General features: G+C 44.5%; 1 long non-coding RNA gene across 1 annotated transcript in view; it reads left to right on the top strand.

Annotated features, from left to right (window-relative positions):
• Nucleotides 1–1,891: 1,891 nt before the first annotated feature.
• The window catches only part of LOC112550971, a 44,463-nt gene continuing 29,259 nt past the window's right edge, over nucleotides 1,892–17,095 (top strand). The window contains exons 1-2 of the long non-coding RNA XR_003095060.1: nucleotides 1,892–1,938; nucleotides 13,887–14,004. This is a non-coding gene — a long non-coding RNA (uncharacterized LOC112550971). The remainder of the gene's footprint in view (nucleotides 1,939–13,886; nucleotides 14,005–17,095) is intronic.

The following is a 17,095-nucleotide window of genomic DNA, read 5'->3' as shown; positions in this document are numbered from 1 at the left end:
GACCCAAGCGCTTCAGTGCGGCAGTCGTTATCTTTTCCCAATCCAGCTGTTTCATTATCAGCAGTTTTGCTCCCTGTCGTCCGGGTTCCAGATGTTGCTCAGAACTGATGTGTCAGCTGAATTAAGGTGAAACGCTGACTTTTTTTTGTTCTTCTTCTTTTTTCTGAATACCTGCTACGTACAGCGAATGTAGCAATGGTGGAAAGCGTCCAACAGTACAATCTCAAGTCACCCGTCAATCCACAGTACTGATACCAAAGGCACAGCTGCAGTATAATCTTCCTAAATAGCCTGCCTTTTGCAAAAGGGACCTCAGGTTTTTCCCCAGAGGGATGTCTGGTCTCTCTGCCAGTGCATTCCTGGTCTTTCTGCACAGACTGATGCCAAGGGTGCCAGTTATCATGGTATGGATGCCTGTCCACACACAATTTGCTCAAGGCTCACCAAATAGTTTCATGTAACTCATTTGTCAGGGGATAGCAACCCTTGGGTGCTTTTACTCTGATTTGGATTTGAGCGGGCGATCAGGTACGTGCTCCTTTACCAGCCCTTTGCGCCTAGGGAAAAACAAATGCTTCCTAATGTGGGCCTGTGTCATCTTGAAGCGGGAGGCAACCGCACCGGAGTTTTAATTCCAGGTCTTGTACTGCATCCATGTGTGTTTTGGGGACGTGTCATTTAACGTTCTTGTTCCTGACTTGAAATCTTGAACACTGCAATCGTTTATCTGTGTCACTGCAGGGACTAATTAGTTAATGTGTATAAGCTGCTTTAAAGATATACAGCACAGCACAAATGCTACGTTTTCTTACTCATTAGAGCAGGGTGTCGGCAGTTGGGGCTTCTGGACTGGGTTCCTAACTCGGCCTATGTGACCCTGGGAAAATGAGTCGAAAAGCGCTAAGCCTTATTATATAACCTTTCACAGAACAAAACCAGATCCACCAAAAAAACCCCCACCAGCGTCGTTTTCTTTTTAAGGAATTATGTTTATTATTCATAACATGCAGATCACCCGGCGGTAATTGCAGTCGGTGTAACCGGGAACTTAAGAACTGTCAAGTATCTGCCAATGAGTACATGGCATGTGCTTCAGGAGATGAAATGTGAGCAAGAAATGCTGTGCTGTGGTAGTCTTTGAGCGGCTTCGGGCTCCGGTTCCAGCGTTGTAACTCGTTCAGAATATCATAGTTTAATCCGTTGATGGGGGGAAAAATACCACCCACCCCTTGAAGTGGGTAGCTCCATATGGCATTAAATCCCTGGAGCCAAACACTTGCAAGCACGCGCGTGTGTGTGTATACATACATGCATATATATATATGTGTGCATGTGTATATATATATATACACATGTGCATATATATGTATATACACACACACACACGTGTGTGTGTGCACATATCCCCACGTTAGCTGCAGATCTGAATTTGACAAAAGTCCACTGATTTGTGCAGGCTTACCCAAAACCCCGTCGACTTTGGAGCGTTCAATATTCAGCGTTAGCAGAACAAGCCTCACAAACACGAAGTTTGGGAAGTTTTCAGTTCTAATTTGCATTCGTACCTGTCTGTGGGTTTGGGTTGAGTCATCTCACCTCTTTGGCTCAGTTTCCCCCTCTGTATAATAGAGAGGATGATAAAGTAGACCTAACTGCTGTGAAAATGAACTAATGAATGTCTCTGAGGATGCTCAATATGTCCAAGTTCCTTGTTTGAGTTTCATGGCTTTAGTCTGCTTTTGCTATGTAGCAAATGCTGTTTTCTTTTGCAGCCAGTAGCACAGTGATACCGTAGGCTCGCGCTGTGATGGAGAAAAGGAGAGGGAGTGCTATAATGCAAAAGTTGCATGCTAATTTACAGAGATAACACTTATCTTTTCTTTTTCTATTTCAGTAAAGTCGTTGCTGTTTTTCACAGTGGGTGGAGTGTTAAAATGGGTAAGTTATAAAGGACTTGGCTGCTCAGATTTTTTTTTCTCCATTTAGCTGTTTCCTTTGCTAATTGAAACTTTGCTTCATTGCGTCTTTGAGGCAAAAACTGAAGCGTTGCTTAAATATCTCTAAGTGCATAATAATTAGAAAGTCAAATGAATTCTCTGATCAATATAAGGATCTATCAGAAACTATTTTAGGGTGACTTCCTGAGTCACGATATCAGTATTTCAAAATGGGCTGATAACTAGGGTTGGTTAGAAACAGGTTTTTGTATCCTGTGGGGAAATTCCTACATTTTCAGGGGAACGGGAATAACTCAGAATTGGGAAAAACAGTACAAATTTCAACTGTTCTATGGACTAGAAGTTGCAAAAACCTTTGATTTAGAAGCGTTAAAACTTTTGTTTCAATAACATTAACACATTACATTTTGCTGGTGCCAAGGCTTGATGCTAGAATATAAAATATAAAATTAAATACTAAAAATGTTTTAGTTTTAAATATTAAAAACGAAATTAGATATTAAAAATATTATAAAAACCCACATGAAATTCAAGAAGCAAGGCAAGACAAATCATTTCATCCTGGCTGAATTATAGTGAGAAAGTTGCATCGATTGACGTCTGAAATATTTGTGTTGAAATTTTTAAAACTCAAAACGGACACATTCGCACAAAAGATTTTCTTTATAACAAAACGGCATTTTCCGATGGGAAATGTTTCTGTTGGGAAGCTCTCACTCGGCTTTACTCGTGGCCTCAGCATGTGCCATTTTCGTGTCCGTCTCCCTCCCTGTTGTCAGATCTCACTGCGTTTTCTTTCGTTCCTCTATCTGGTCCTGTCTCTGGCTTTGCTACTCTTTTATTCACGCCGTTTTTAGTCTCCTCATCTGAAGCCAAGAGGGCCTCAGACCGTCCTGTGGGATGGGTCGACGGTCCTTGTTTGTGGATAAAACCCACATCCTAAATGCCTTACTTCCTAGAATTATAATGGGCATTTTGCCCAAATAAAGCATTAAGCAGTCGGGCAAGGTTATTTACCTTCCAAAAGGTAATATTTAGCGTGTGTAGTTTCCTGATATCCCTTTCTTACTATAATGCACACTGCTTCAACAATAGTAAGGATATAAAAGGTCTCATTTTATAAAGCGATGCTAAGTTTTCGTGGCCTGTAGTAGCCTTCAGGGCTTGTCAAACCCTTCCAGCTTCGAGCCACTTGCCAACACGGTGTCTTTCTAGTTATCCAAATCTGAGTGCTTCTGCTAATGTAGCAGGTACTGGGGTTAAATTAATGTGCCAGTCAATTATATGTCCTTGTCCTGCACCTCTGCTTAATTCTTTGCTGAAACACGGGTGAGAGTTTGAATTTTTTCATGGCTTTTTGATGAGCGTTACACAGTCGAGTCTTCACGCTGTGGTTTCCAAAACTCTGACTGTAGATGCGAGTAACAGCTCGCCGTCTCTCCGAGAGGCCTATGCAATTGCTTAGAGGCCAACCGTTTAGTGCGCTCAAAATCCATTGGAAATATTTATCATTATTGTTAGGTCATATTAAATTGATTGGTGCTTCTTATACAGACCTCCACTGCTTTCCTGCTATTTTGCTGTACGTTTGCCACATCAAATTTATGCTTATAGTGTTGCAGGGTTGTTGGCTGTAGCTGTGTGGGTCTAAGCTTTTGATGCTTTTGGTAGATGCGATCTCTTTTATTAGACCAACTACATAGTTTGCGTCCGAAAGCTTGCAAAGAACGTTTTTTTCCGACTTTTTAGTTGGTCTGATAAAAGAGATCATGTCTACCGAAAGAACGTGGCATGCTTATAGTGTTGCATTTATGTATTTGCATACACAGACACGGCGCTCTCTGATCTACCTTTAGATGTGATTTCTCACCCTGTAGCATGATCAAACTGGAGTGGGGTGCGGGGGAATAGGGGGTGAGAGAAGAATGGTGGACTTGGCTCTTTTCCAAATATTTAAGCTTTGCCAAGGGGTCTTTACAGCTAGGAGCATTTCTCTTTCTGTATTAGAAGCTGCCTATGTTTCCTATTGTGCAGTCAATATTCAAAGCAGTTCAGATGTTGGGATCAGCCTAGAAAGCATACAAGTCCTCGGTTTCCATAAGGCTCTCGCTCCATTATCTTTTCCCCTTACACCTAAATAGCAGATCTGCAAGTCCTCGCTTCGCTGCGTGCTGCTCCTTGCTCTCAAAGCTCCAGTTTATAGCAGCTAAATATATTTCACAGCTAAAGATATTTCGCAAATCGTGGTGGCCTTTCAAGTATTGCTATCCTAGCTTCTGACTAGGTCTAGTGGACCGTCAGAGGGCTTCCTTTCTGAGCAGAGCTGCAAAATCACTCCCCAGTAGCCATTGCACTGGGAGGCAGCTCTCATAGCAGACACGGCTCCTGGTCCTGTGCTAGCGAGCCACCAAGTCTATAGCAGTGCCTTTAATGCTTTTCTTTCATTTAACCTTCCCACACCAAGGTGCGATTGCCTCAGTTGCCAGCAGTGAAGATGGATGGCTCCTGCAAAACCACTTGCCTTTCAGAGAATTTTTCCCTAGAACCTCAGAAGAAGCGATTACTAGACGGGGTCGATCGCCAGGCACTTCTGGATGTCTCTGGATCCATTGAGATGCACTTCCCACGTGTGCAAAGATGCAGATAATTCAGACACAACCATATGCCATCTCACCACTCCTGCTCTCCCTTTCTTTGGACTTCAAAATCAAATGCTGCAGTCTCAAGCATTTAAATTAATAACTGCGGTTTGCTGAGAACGAGTTGTGCTGCATTTCCTTGGCTTAAAGGGAACATTGAGGAAACTGGCTGGATGGAAGTAAGACGTGCAAAGATAATATCAAAAGGTCTGAAGAGAGGGAATATGTGTAATGGTAAGAGTAGACAACCGGGAGTCGAGATAACTGTGTTCTGTTTCCAGTTGTCATGCGAGTTCGGACAAACATCTAGCACAGCGAGCCATGATTGCTGGAGAGCCTTTCTGGGTAGGAATCAAAATCTAAATATTAATAGTAGTAGTAGTAATAATAATTATGGTAATAATGATGATAGCAGAAACTGGAGATGGTCCCTTCCGACCCTAAGTACTATGATACTATAATGGGCCTGAGCAGGTGACCTGAGGTGAGGCCTGGGTGGATGATATAGATACATATATCTATCTATAGATAGATCTATAGATATATATAGATATATAGATAGATATCTCTAGCTATAGTTAGATATCTCTATGTATCTATATCTCTATCTATAGATCTATCTAAAAGAGATAGAGATATAGATATAGTTATATAGATATATTGTCATCCCCATTATATTAGTGTAGATAAAGGAGTGGATAGATGATGCAGACCTCTAGCCCAGGGTTACTTTGTCCAGTCCATTGGAGAAATACCCTTGAAAGAATTGGAAGTGAAATCCGGCATAAGCTATACCGGTGCAGACAGCGTGTCCTTGTTCGGGGGAGCTTGCTAACGGCAAAGAGGCTGTTACTTGCTCTCTTGCCACCTACTGACAAAGCTCAATCGTGGCTGCATCTCTCTGATCCCAGGGCAATTTATATCAGTATACAAAACAGATGTGATTTATGCCGGGGTATGTGTATGTGAGCTCCTTTCCTGAACTTTCCTGAATGTAGGAAGAGTTTGGATCTGAATGCGTGGATGCAGTTTTGCATAACCTGGCATAATTTCCGTCCACGCTTGTTCTTTGGGTCCGGTGCTGCACACCTCTGAACCGAGGGAAAGTTTGAATCCGGACTTGACTCTTGCAGGCATAGGCATTCCTTGGTGTGCGTCTACTCCGGATAGCATTGAATCATGCTTCTTTCACAGCATCTCATAATTTCCTGGAAACGCAGAGAGGGGTAAAAGTTTACAAGCACAAAAGCGAACGATTTCTCTAACCTCAAAAAAATGCCTGTTGCAGTTGCAGCACTGGCGATAAAGATTTGTAGGGCGTGGGCCACTTCTCTTCCTGAACTGTCTGCTCCGCTGCTCATCTCACCAAACTGTCTCTGAGTAAAAGAATTGTAATTCTGAGCAATAAAAAATAATGCGTCTTGTAAAGGAGATGTGAGAGATGCTGTGCTGCTGTTTTCTTCCAAATAATATGTTTATACTGAGTTCCCAAGCATTGCCGGAGAATAACGACCTAGCAGATGTTGTGAACAATTTAGGAACCGAACAAATGAACCTTTGATCCACATACTTTTAGCAGGACCAACTCAGCTCTTCTGGAACATCCAAGGCATATTTGTTTGTACTGAAATAAGATCTTAAAAGTAAAAAAACTGAAATAAAATAAAAAATAAAAGTAAAAAAAAATCCCCCACGACCTCCTGGGGAAAAGATGGGGTGCTTGGTGACTTGGTAGGCATTTTGCATTTCCGGGGTAGGTGTGAGAAGCAGGGACTTCTGTAGAAGCTGAGACCCGACCAGTGGTCATAATGCAACCTTGAGGCCCTATGCAAGTGCCAGAGGACACACCATGTTGCCTTTTTCCAGGAACTGAACATCAGCTCTGCAGAGCTAGACGTGCAAGTTGTTAGCTTGAGCTAAAGAGGCAGGCTCCATAGTTAGGAGCTGGGATCAGTTTGCATGGTCTGCAGGCTGGGCGCAGGTGGGGACATGCACTGACCGATGGGTACAAATGTATCTGACATGATTAGTGGCTTGGACTGTCGCTCTTCAGATACGAACCCAGGTGTATAATTCAGGGTGATCTGCATTATCTCTGCAAAGTCCCGGCAGAGAAGTGAGGTGGCCAGAGGTGATTTTGGGCAGATGATACTCATTATTTAGGGGAGAAGCAGCACTCGAGTGCTAGCCCGTCAGCTCCTCCACGCTCACCGCAGGAATGGATCCTCCTACATTTTTGTTAATGTTCCCAGTTACTAATGTTGGCCTTTTTTTTGCAGCAGAGAAAGTGGCTGCAAACTCGTCTGAAAAAGCCTCTCGTTTTTAAAGGAGCTCATGCGATTTTTGATTTAGTGATGAGGTTTGCCATGACAATGATTTCTTTCCCGTGAAAGATGCAGGGGGCCCATAAGAAACCAAAGAAAACCATGTCTTGCTTTCATGTTTTCTCTGCTGTCCATTTTGCTTGCATTATCTGCTTAAATCAACAGCTATCCCTTTCTAAATGTTGTTTGAAATCTTTACCATTTTCCACTGCACTTCTGGACAGACTTGTGACAAATGGATTTTGAGACTATTTTTTTCAATTTGCTTGTTCAAATTGAAAGAAGAGAGAGAGGGGGGGAAAAAAAACCCTCCACCATTGCTTCATACTTACATATGGTGCATTATCAAATATATTCTAATCCAGAGGGTAAGTGAGATTTGCTCCAAAGATTATTTCTTCTTACATCTACAGTGAACCATAGGAAGCAAAACATGAACTTTCCAACTCAGCTTTATGAGCATTATTAGAAATCTTGCAGAACAAAAAATATACTGAACACCAAATAATACGGCATGTGGCTATCAGTCAGTGTGTAATGTAAATCATTCTCATGTGTCACTTGGAGGGATGCTTTTAAATTTGCTTTGGATCGTTTTCTTTGTTGGAACTGGTTTCAAATATGTTTGCACATATGCCAGTCATCTTCTTCATGCATGTGTGTAAAAAAAATGAGCCTCTGTAAAGAAAATAGGAATCAGTATATATATATATATATAAAATATACAAGAACAGCCAATTGCTTTAGAAATGGTTAATGTGAAAGACCCTCAGGTGGGAGAAGCAGTGAACACCAGAATTTCTCATCTGTTTTAATTTAGCTTTGGTTAGGGTTGAAAGTCAGTTTGTGGTCTTGTAGTATTTTCTGAGTGGACTTCTGCCCTACAGAAGTCTGCAATAATAATAATGCATAATGCTTCTTATTAGGATGCTGGGGGTACTCCAGGGGGTTGGCAGAGGCTGGGTCTGATATGCAGAGCAAAATGAAAATTGCATGGGATAAAATGAAGGAAGGGCTAGTGAGAGGTAATGAATGGGCAGCTCTGGGGATGGATGTCATCTTTTTATTCACTGAGCAGGAAGAGTGGCCATGCAAGCATTTCCTATTTCACCTTGCTATTGAAGGTGCAAGAAGTGTGCTGGGAGAACAAGAGATCCTCTCACCGGCCCATCCAGTCCTTGATCTTCTGTGCCAAAAATACACAAAAAGGGGTCCAAGTGTGACCAGGGTTTCTCCAATCTGCAATGGATACCTGTCCAGTAGCGAGCAGATACCAGCTTATTTTAATTAAGGAACCTTTAAGAGAAAAACATCATTTAGTCATTACTGACCAGGGCTGGAATTGAACCAGGGTCATAAATGTCCCGAGTCCCACGTACTACAAACCATCTTTGTTACCTACACATCTTTACAGAAAGAAATCCACGTGCGGAGAATCCGGTTTTTCCCCCTTTTTTATGCCAGATCCGTGGCTGGTGTGAATCAGGGCAGTAGTACCGCTGAAATCAGTAGAGCAACGCTGATTAACATGAGGCCCTTGAAAATAAACATGTTCTGCAGACCGAATTCCCTGTAATATAAACTTCATTACTTAACAAATTTGTGCTTTGATGGAGAAATAGTAAATTAAATTACAGAAGAAACCCCTCAAGAAATGCAGCGATTTTTTTTTTTTTTTTTTGGTTAAAATATAAACTAACCTTTCACTTAAGCTTTCATCGCAGTCTTCAAACTGCACAAAGGGCCGATGCTTGGGTCTGTGGCTGGAGGATTTGATGCGTCAGAGCGAATCCTAGTAAAACTTCCTAAGCCCATCTCTTTATTGTTATTTTAAAACGTCAACTTGACCTGTTTTGGTGGGGAAAGGAAAAGCTTAGGATTGTTCAGCTGGTTTTAACTGCCTCCATGCTGGTTGCTTGATGAAGATATAATGACCCCGATGTTCATTTAACGCGAGACGAGAGGGTTTCCTAGCGTCTCATGTACTATAATTGAATTTTAACAGGTTGAGCGCGCAAGTCGCCAGGAAGAAGATTTGAGGCAAGAAGGGGTGTGCTAAAGCTTTTCATTTTTTAACGACTTGTGGTTGCGGGCAGAAGTATTGAATACACTTGTGATCGGAGCGGGGATGGTAGGACGATTATTGCTAAAGTCCAAATCCGGAGTCCTAGATTTGATTTCCAGCTCGGTTGTCAACCCTCCTGCTTGCAATCTGGAGCGATTTTCTTAACTTCTCCGTGCCCGTGTTCACTCGCTCGTAGAAAGAGGATAACGTTGCTCAGCTCCGGGTTGTATTAGGCTTAATTTAGCTTTTGCAAAGTGCCACTGGGGTGCAAACTACGGTATAAAGCTGCTACCATGTAAGAACGTAGCAGTTGTTAGGAGTCTGGACGGGCCCCCGAAGCAACGGCGATTCCTACCAATGACACAGTCAATCAGATCGGATGCCGTCCAGCAGAGGGCGGTGACACGACGAGGCTGCAATCACTTCCTCGTATAATTAGTTTCCGCGGGGCAGTAGCTTTGGCCTGCCTTCAGTTGCTGACTGATTAGAAGTGGCTCACTTCACAAGCTTTGCTTTTCCAAGCGCTTACGTATAGTGTAATGGGAAAAGCTAAGCACAAACCCGAAAAGTAATTTTCACGAAAACCGTTTCCCCCGCCCCCAAACAAAACAAGTCCTTCTATCTTTTTGTTTTTTTAAATCCATCTCTAACTTGAACCTCTTTCATCAGAGTATCCATATGTGCATCTGACCCCGTTCTTTAGAGGCAGCTTTCCCACCTCCTCTCTTTCCTGGAATGAAGGCACTTTCTTTTGCAGATGGTAATTGTTTGTTTTGTGGTTGCTGGTCTATGAAGAAAATAAAATGAAATAAAATAAAATAAAAAAACCCTTTCCTTTTTTAGGGTTTGTGGGAGTAATCACCATGTCTGTTTATATTTTGTATGCACCAAAGCCATCACAGGCTATGCATGGTTGTAATCAAACAGGCACTCCAATCAGATAAGCGCTGAGTACAGACTTTCGTTTGCCTTGATGAATAGGGAGTTTACAAAGGTATAAACAAAGGAGACTGTGTTGAAAAACTGCAACATATTTCTATACTTCCCAGAAGACCCAAGTGATAAAGACATATGGCCAGATGCACACGGGAAGCGTAACTTATACATCAATACGCCCCCAAGTGTGCGCAAGGGAGTCAAATTACATTGGAAGAAACTAGAAGAAAATGTAAAATCAAGTCGGCGAATAGGAAGCTGATCTAGAAGCAAGACCAGAGTCATGACTCTCGGTCTTCTGTTTTACACACATTTACACGCATTTCCTTTCAGCAGTCTTTTCTCCTTACGACATTCCTGAGCGGCGCTGGCTATTCCAGTCCATTATGTTCTGAAATTACTCTTCCCTCTGCCAATGTTAAGTCTGCTGAGTGTGAGGACAGTGAATTCGATGAAAAGAGACTGGAACGGGGTTTTGGCTTTGCTGAGCGCTAGCTAACAATGCGCCTTGCCGGCTTCACGGTGTATTTCCTAGAACAGTTGTTTTCTACACACATGCATACCCAGAGGTGATCCTGGGTATGACCGTAAACTGCATCCAACTGGAGGACCTGGTGGCAACGTGGCGGGGCTACTCATGGCAGGGTGGCTCCTGTAAAATCCCGTAATGTTGCAACCTCCAGAGTAAGGCAAGTATAGGATGTCTCAAAACCCTAGCCCTCGTTGCCTTGTGGGCACTCCTTGGTTGGAGAAAGGTCAAGGGGGACATCACCCTGATGGAAAAGCACCCTTGTTGAGGCATTAGGCCATCAGCACTGGTTCTTTTTGGTTGCTCTCTGGAAGAAGTTGCGACCATCGAGGCACTAAACATCTGGACTCGTCTGGCCTTTGGATTCTGTCTCAGTGGTCTAAAGGTGGGATGGGAGGTCTTGGGTAGCCTCCGCTCCGCCATACTCTTGCCTAGATGCATTGCATTGAAGGTCCTAGTGTGCTGGTTGCACGACTCCCTACAAGTGGATTCATCAGGCACCTGACTAGACATCTTATACATGCACTATGATCCAGAGGATCAACGGTTGCCTACCTCCCCAGAGAGAGAGATGATTAGGATATCAGAAGGTGCATTAGAGACTTCCAACACATCTAATTTAATGGTTGATGAGAAGAAAGGAGCGCATTGCATTGATGCTGCAGTTGGTCTCCGTTCTCGTGACCCAAAAGAATGCACTCGACCACATCTTTCTGCTCTTCTCCCAAAATCAGCATCTTTCTGTTGGCTACCTCCGGCACGGTTTGCCTTCTAATTTTGCTCTCCATGGAGCCACAACGCAGAGAAGAGAAGTTGGACTGCCCTGGAAACCTGTGGGCTGTATCATAACACAGGGCAGCTGATAGCACTTAAGGTCATTCATCACCACACGTAACTCTTGTTTTTAATGGCTGCTCTCCGTAGCTCGAAGGCAGAGAGCTTGATCGCAGCCCCTCAGGACCCTTTGCCAGTGGCAACAGTTTTAGGCTTTGGCGTCTTTCAGTTTGGCATTTAATGTAGTGCAGCTGCGGGGTTGGCCTGAACAGTGCTCAGTCAGGGCTCTGCATGATCAGGTCTTTTGACGAAATCCTGCCCAGAGGTTGCCAGGGGTCTCGAGCTCAGAGCACGAGCCAAAGCACTGCCATGATCCTCAAGAGGCACCCATGGAGGGTGGTCTGGAAGTTGAGGAGCTTTTCATCCCTGTCCGCCTGCGGCTAAGACATGAAGAGTCTCACTTTCCCAGAGGCACCGTGGGTTTGTGTGAACAGCAGGATGAAGGCGATGACCTTCCACGTGAGAGGCTTTCTTAACCCTGCTGGAGACCACCAGCTCCTACCTCCCACGCAGCAGCTGCGCAGCGCTTGCACTCGCCCGCTCGTTGGGAGCTGTCCCCCGCCGCGGAGAGTCAGCCTGATGCTCTTCGTCCTCCGGGTTCGGCGCAACCGGGGCCTGCGAAGGAGCCCCGCGGCCTGCAACTTCGCTATCCCACGCGCCGATTCTTCCACCTACTCTCCGAGGCTAAGGAGTGAGCGTGCTGCCAAGGTCAAAGACCCCTTAGTATCAGCTGGCAAACTCTGCACGCCTATTTGCAAGGGGAGAGAAGGATGAAGGGGGGAGCCTGACAGGCTTTAATTGTTTTCTAGGCTTTTTTTTTTTTACCGTAATGGTTTTTCTCTGGTTTGCGCTGGACTCTCGCCGAAAGGTTGTGCTAGTTGTTTGTTTGTTGGTTCGAAGGAGGTAAGCCGGCAAGGGCCTTTTGTGCTCTTCGCCCTTGCAAACGTGCGTGCGTTTGAAGTTTAATTGAATTGAAAAATGCCTCTGAGGAGCTTCACTTTGGAGCAATCCACGTCTGTGTGCTTCCCCCTCACCCCGCCGTCTGATTTAATTAGATGTCTTCGCTGGACAATTTACAGAAAAGAAAGGCAGAAAAAGAAACGTCTGGAAGTGTTTTAAACCAGATCGGACCACTATGTGATCTATTTCTTCTCTCTCAGAGCTCATTAAAATCTTTCCTGCCCTAATCCTCTTCCTGTGTCCCACACTGTAAAACAAAGGCCTTTAACCAGGATTATCTCTTGCAAACTGTAGCCGCTAAGCCTCTATTTGAGCCTATGCAGAGACTCTGAAATCAGTGAGTGTGCTTTATGCTGCTCACCTGAGATGCATTATGCCTATGAACCGTGCCCGTCCTTTTGGTCTCCGTGGATGCACGTAAAGCCCCTCACGGCCATAAACGTCTGCACCACCGGGGCCGTAACGCCAGGACTACGCATGCAAAAGAGAGATTAAATACAAGCCTGCAGCACTGTGTATGCAATTGCCCGTGAAAACCAGTTGCGTGCATAAAACTGCAGGCTCAGATTTAAAGCCCTTCATGATGCATAGGTTTACGATCAGGGTCGCTGTTTAGAAAAGATTTCCGTACGCATGTGATTATACGGTGAAATCAGAGGCGTGCCCATAGCTCTAATGATAGTGCCGTGGTGCACACCGATGGCTCCCAGAATTGTTTTCCGGGTTGTGGTAAGAGGTCTGAGACTTGGAGCTGCGGATGGATGAAAGACCTCGTTTTAAAAGAGCCTCTCCCTTTGCGCAAACGATCCCAGGAAGCGACCGCTGGACTGAGTTGAAAAGGCAAGAGAGGGATAGAAAATGTGACCAGAGGGTATAATTCTCTTATGATGTGCTTGTTTTGTCAGTGTTAATGGGGGGGGGGCTTATGTATGCATAAATCAGTCCCAAAACATTAATTTCTTTATAAATCAACGTTTTCCCTGTGCACTGGGAAAAATTAGTTTATTTTCCAGCCATTGCAGTCTACCGCTCGACATCACACTGCAGTGAGATCAGGCAGGAGCTATAAAGCGGTGATTAGTTCTAGTGATTAATGATGTAGTGATTACTTTGCTGATCTGGGATTTGGGAAACAAAGCTCGTTGCCTTACTCCGTCGCTGACTTTTCTTTTGGCTGCTCCTGAGCTTCTGTGTGCTGCCGTTTGCATCCATCAAATGGCTGTAATAGCATTGTCCTACCTAAAAGGAGCGTGGTGAGGCTCCCAGGCACAGGTGTGACGTGTGGGGCAGATTAGCTCCTGTGAAAGACATATCCAGATTTCACGGATGCATAAGACGGGTCGCATCATGCTGGCTCAGGGTGATAAGTGGAAAACAGTTGGAAAAAAGTCTTCTTTGCAAGCTTTATACCCGAAAGCTTGCAAAGAAGAACTTTTTCCCAACTATTTGAGTTGGTCTAATAAATTATATCAGATTTACCCAAAGAGCCTTGTCTGGATTAGGTTGGCATTTGCCATCTTATTGCAAAACGACTTCTGTATTTTCTAGGTAGAACTGGTGAAAACTTTTCACATTTTCTGTGTTTTGTAATAATTTTTTCATGGTGGTTTTTTTTTTTTTCCTTGCTTTTTTTTGGACCAGCTTCCTCTTTCATGAGTTCCTGCGAGGAGCTGACATCCTTTGCCTGGAGCACCCCATCCCGTTAGTGTCCATTGATCCTTCTGGGAAATGCAGGAGTGGAACGTGCTGACCTGGTGAGGTAAGTGACTTATCACCCACCTGATGGGAGGGAGAGCGTGTTAAGGTATTCACTGAGCAGTGCTGAGGAAGCTAGGCTTGGGGAGTGGGTTTGAGTTAAATTATCTTCTCATTAAAAACCACACTCCAGAAAGACTTTTTTTTTTAAAAAAAGGAAGATTAGGGAAGACGCATCCTTACTCCTTTCTATTTCTAGTACTTTCATACTGCTTTGGGTGTAGTGCTGAACGACCACCATGGGAAAGTCTACAATAGGAAGTGGATCCCTGGTTTCCAAACCACTGCGTTAAGGAGATCCTGCACTGCTGTTTGTAGTGTTCAAAGCTACCTGTGTCCTAAGGATGACATTCATCCCTGAGTACTCCTGACCCAAAGCAAATAAGCTTCAATCTGATATTCCCCCTTGGTTCTGGGATTTGTCAGGAAATCATGAAGTGATTAGGAGGCAGTTAAGTTTTTTTCTCCCTGCTTTTTTGATTGCTGTCTATGTGGGCATGAATTGCACCTGGAGCTTGGTACTTCTTCATTACCCTGTATGGGCACCTGGCCAGCCCCAAGCCCAACCCCAGAAGTCCTGTCCTGACATGGATCAGAAATGGGTCTTGCAGCAGGCACCGCTTGCTTTTTATTTGTCAGGAGTCTGAAGGGGATTTTCCCAGCATGTCGCACTGTCCAAATGATGGCTCAGTCAGAGGGAAATTCGGGCAGCCTATATTGTGCTTAGGAGGTATGTATGGATTAGGATTTGTGCTGACCTTCTGCTTCGGTGGGAGCGTCACCGCTGGCTGAATAAGACTGGAATCACAAGAGGGAAAACCCACATTTATTTGCTAATCCCATTACCACTCGGAGAATTCCCAGAACCCGGGGTGACTAATAGATTCACTCTTGGGCAAGCTGAGTATTTTCATTTGTTGGTGAAACAAAGCTAATATGCAAAACCCCAGACTGCACCGTTTGACTTGAGTCATTAAAACCTTTGCAATTCCACCCTGCTCTCTTCGGACTCAGACAACCGAGCCCTGCCGAGCTTTGCTGCAACGGGCCTGTTGGAGCCACAGAAAGTCCCCATGTGAATTAACCTCAGGCTGGGTAAAACCAGCGTCAGCGCGCTTTGACTCATTGGCTGCATTGACACAGCTAAGCCGAGGCAGCTGGCCCACACCATCCGTGACACGACTCACTTCGGTTTCTTTAGGCTGATGGGTCCGAGTGTCTGGACGTAACCAGGGCTCTGATCTGTTGAGTCTTGGACAAGTTGAGGGGGGCAGCAGCATGCACACATCGACACGGTGTTGTATTATAAATCATGATGTCTAATGCTTACCTTGGTGCAAATGTATACTCTAATGACTTCCCATTTTGAAGGGCTGCATGGTTGTAAAGGGGTGCCAGGGCTGGTTTCTTGCACAGGCATGAATTTTACCCTGGGTGTTGAATGCAGCGGCGTGCTCCTGGGCTGCGGGTCAAAGCAATTAGGGTCATTCCACTCTTTCAGGTGGAAACGGTGTGGGAGAAGGGGAGGTTTTGTATGCTGGCCGCCGCAATTCAACCGCTTGCTTTTGGGATCACTAAGTTGAGGCCGATGAGGAATTAGAAAAAAAATCCAGGCTGTGCAAATCAAAGCTCCCGTGTGGAGGGACCAGAGAATTAGTCAACATTTGCACCTCTCAGGGTCTGAATTTCTCCGGCAAAAGGTGGTGCCTACCAAGGCTGCATTGCAAGTGGGGCCCTGATGGCTTTGCTAGGTCTGTGGAGACGCAGGCATAAGCATCCTCCGAAGAAGAATATCCAAAAACATGATCAAGGCCATAGACTACTTGTTTAAAAACCCTTTCTTTTAAACAGGAAACAATTTTCCATTTTGTCCCAGAAGCAACCCCTCATCCCCCCTCCATCTCCTGTGAGGTTCATTGTAGATCCAGATCCTTGTATTGGTGCAGGTGCTTGTGGCACCACCAGCAGCTGCAAGAGAAGCATACACCTGGCTCTGGCTGGGTTGGGTACATGCAATGGCTGCTCGCTTGACTTTTAAAAATGTCTTTTAATTGTAACACAACAAGCAAGGTTATACTCTTGACCAGCTAGTCACACTTCTGTTAGAAGAGCAGAGCATCTAGTAGGCGACCTTACAAGGAACAGATTCATCATCGCACAAAAGAGCGGGGTTAGAGTTTTATGGATAATTGTGTTGCATTTATTTATTTTTTAATGCAAAACTTACAAATAACTGAAGCCGACTGGAAAACATTTGCTTATTTTTAAATTTTTTTTGTTTCTGAAAAAAATCCCACCAGCACCCTCCTCCCAATAAACAGCCCCTCTCCCCTGCCTGCTGCCCCCACACATTTGTTTTGAAAAGTTTGAAACAGAAGATGTGGAAATTCCCTTAAATTATTCTGGGGGTTTTCAACCTTTTTCTACTTCCCGTGGGATTTCGTGCCTCTTCCACAGCAGGAAGGATGTTGGGAGTTTCCACTTCCCCCCTTGGGTAGAGTAGCCGTGTGCCGCTTGGTTGCTTGCGACAGCATAGCCGAGCCTCAGATCTGCAAATGAGAACAATACGCTTCCTTTTGCAGGTGACACTATCTTCCCAGCTGTGCATCCGGGGTAAGGAGAGTTAAAGTGAAATGCATTTCCATGACTCAGTCTTAGACTCTTTGATGCCGTTGTTGCTATTACTGCCTGGTTAAAAATGAGCACGTTCCCCTGGGGTGAAGTTTACCTCTTCGCTGAGGGCTAGTACAAAGTGTTATGGGTTGGTTAATCTCCATCTTATGGCCCTTAAGAGGGAGTTAAGTGGTGCATAAGGGCCTGGGCTGCTCATGCTTAATGAAGCCTGTACTCTTTAAATCTGTCAAGGTCCTATTTATCTACAGAGTTGTTTCATCATTATCATTATTTATTTAAAGAAAAAAAAAAAAGATTTGGAGGCAAGCTGCCTAGCTTTGCTAAGTGCAGCAGTCTGGAGATTCGTGGTTGTGCTAGGCACTGTAACACTGCAGAGGCCACTGCAAAATGCAAGATCTCTTATTTTTGTCGTGGGTCTTTCTGTTCATTAATTCTGGCACTGGACGGCATCTCGCTGGAAT

The sequence above is a fragment of the Alligator sinensis genome, unplaced genomic scaffold, assembly GCF_000455745.1.
Source record: "Alligator sinensis unplaced genomic scaffold, ASM45574v1 scaffold255_1, whole genome shotgun sequence".
In the NCBI taxonomy this organism is placed as follows: Eukaryota; Metazoa; Chordata; order Crocodylia; family Alligatoridae; genus Alligator; species Alligator sinensis.
This window is presented reverse-complemented; position numbering and strand designations above follow the sequence as displayed.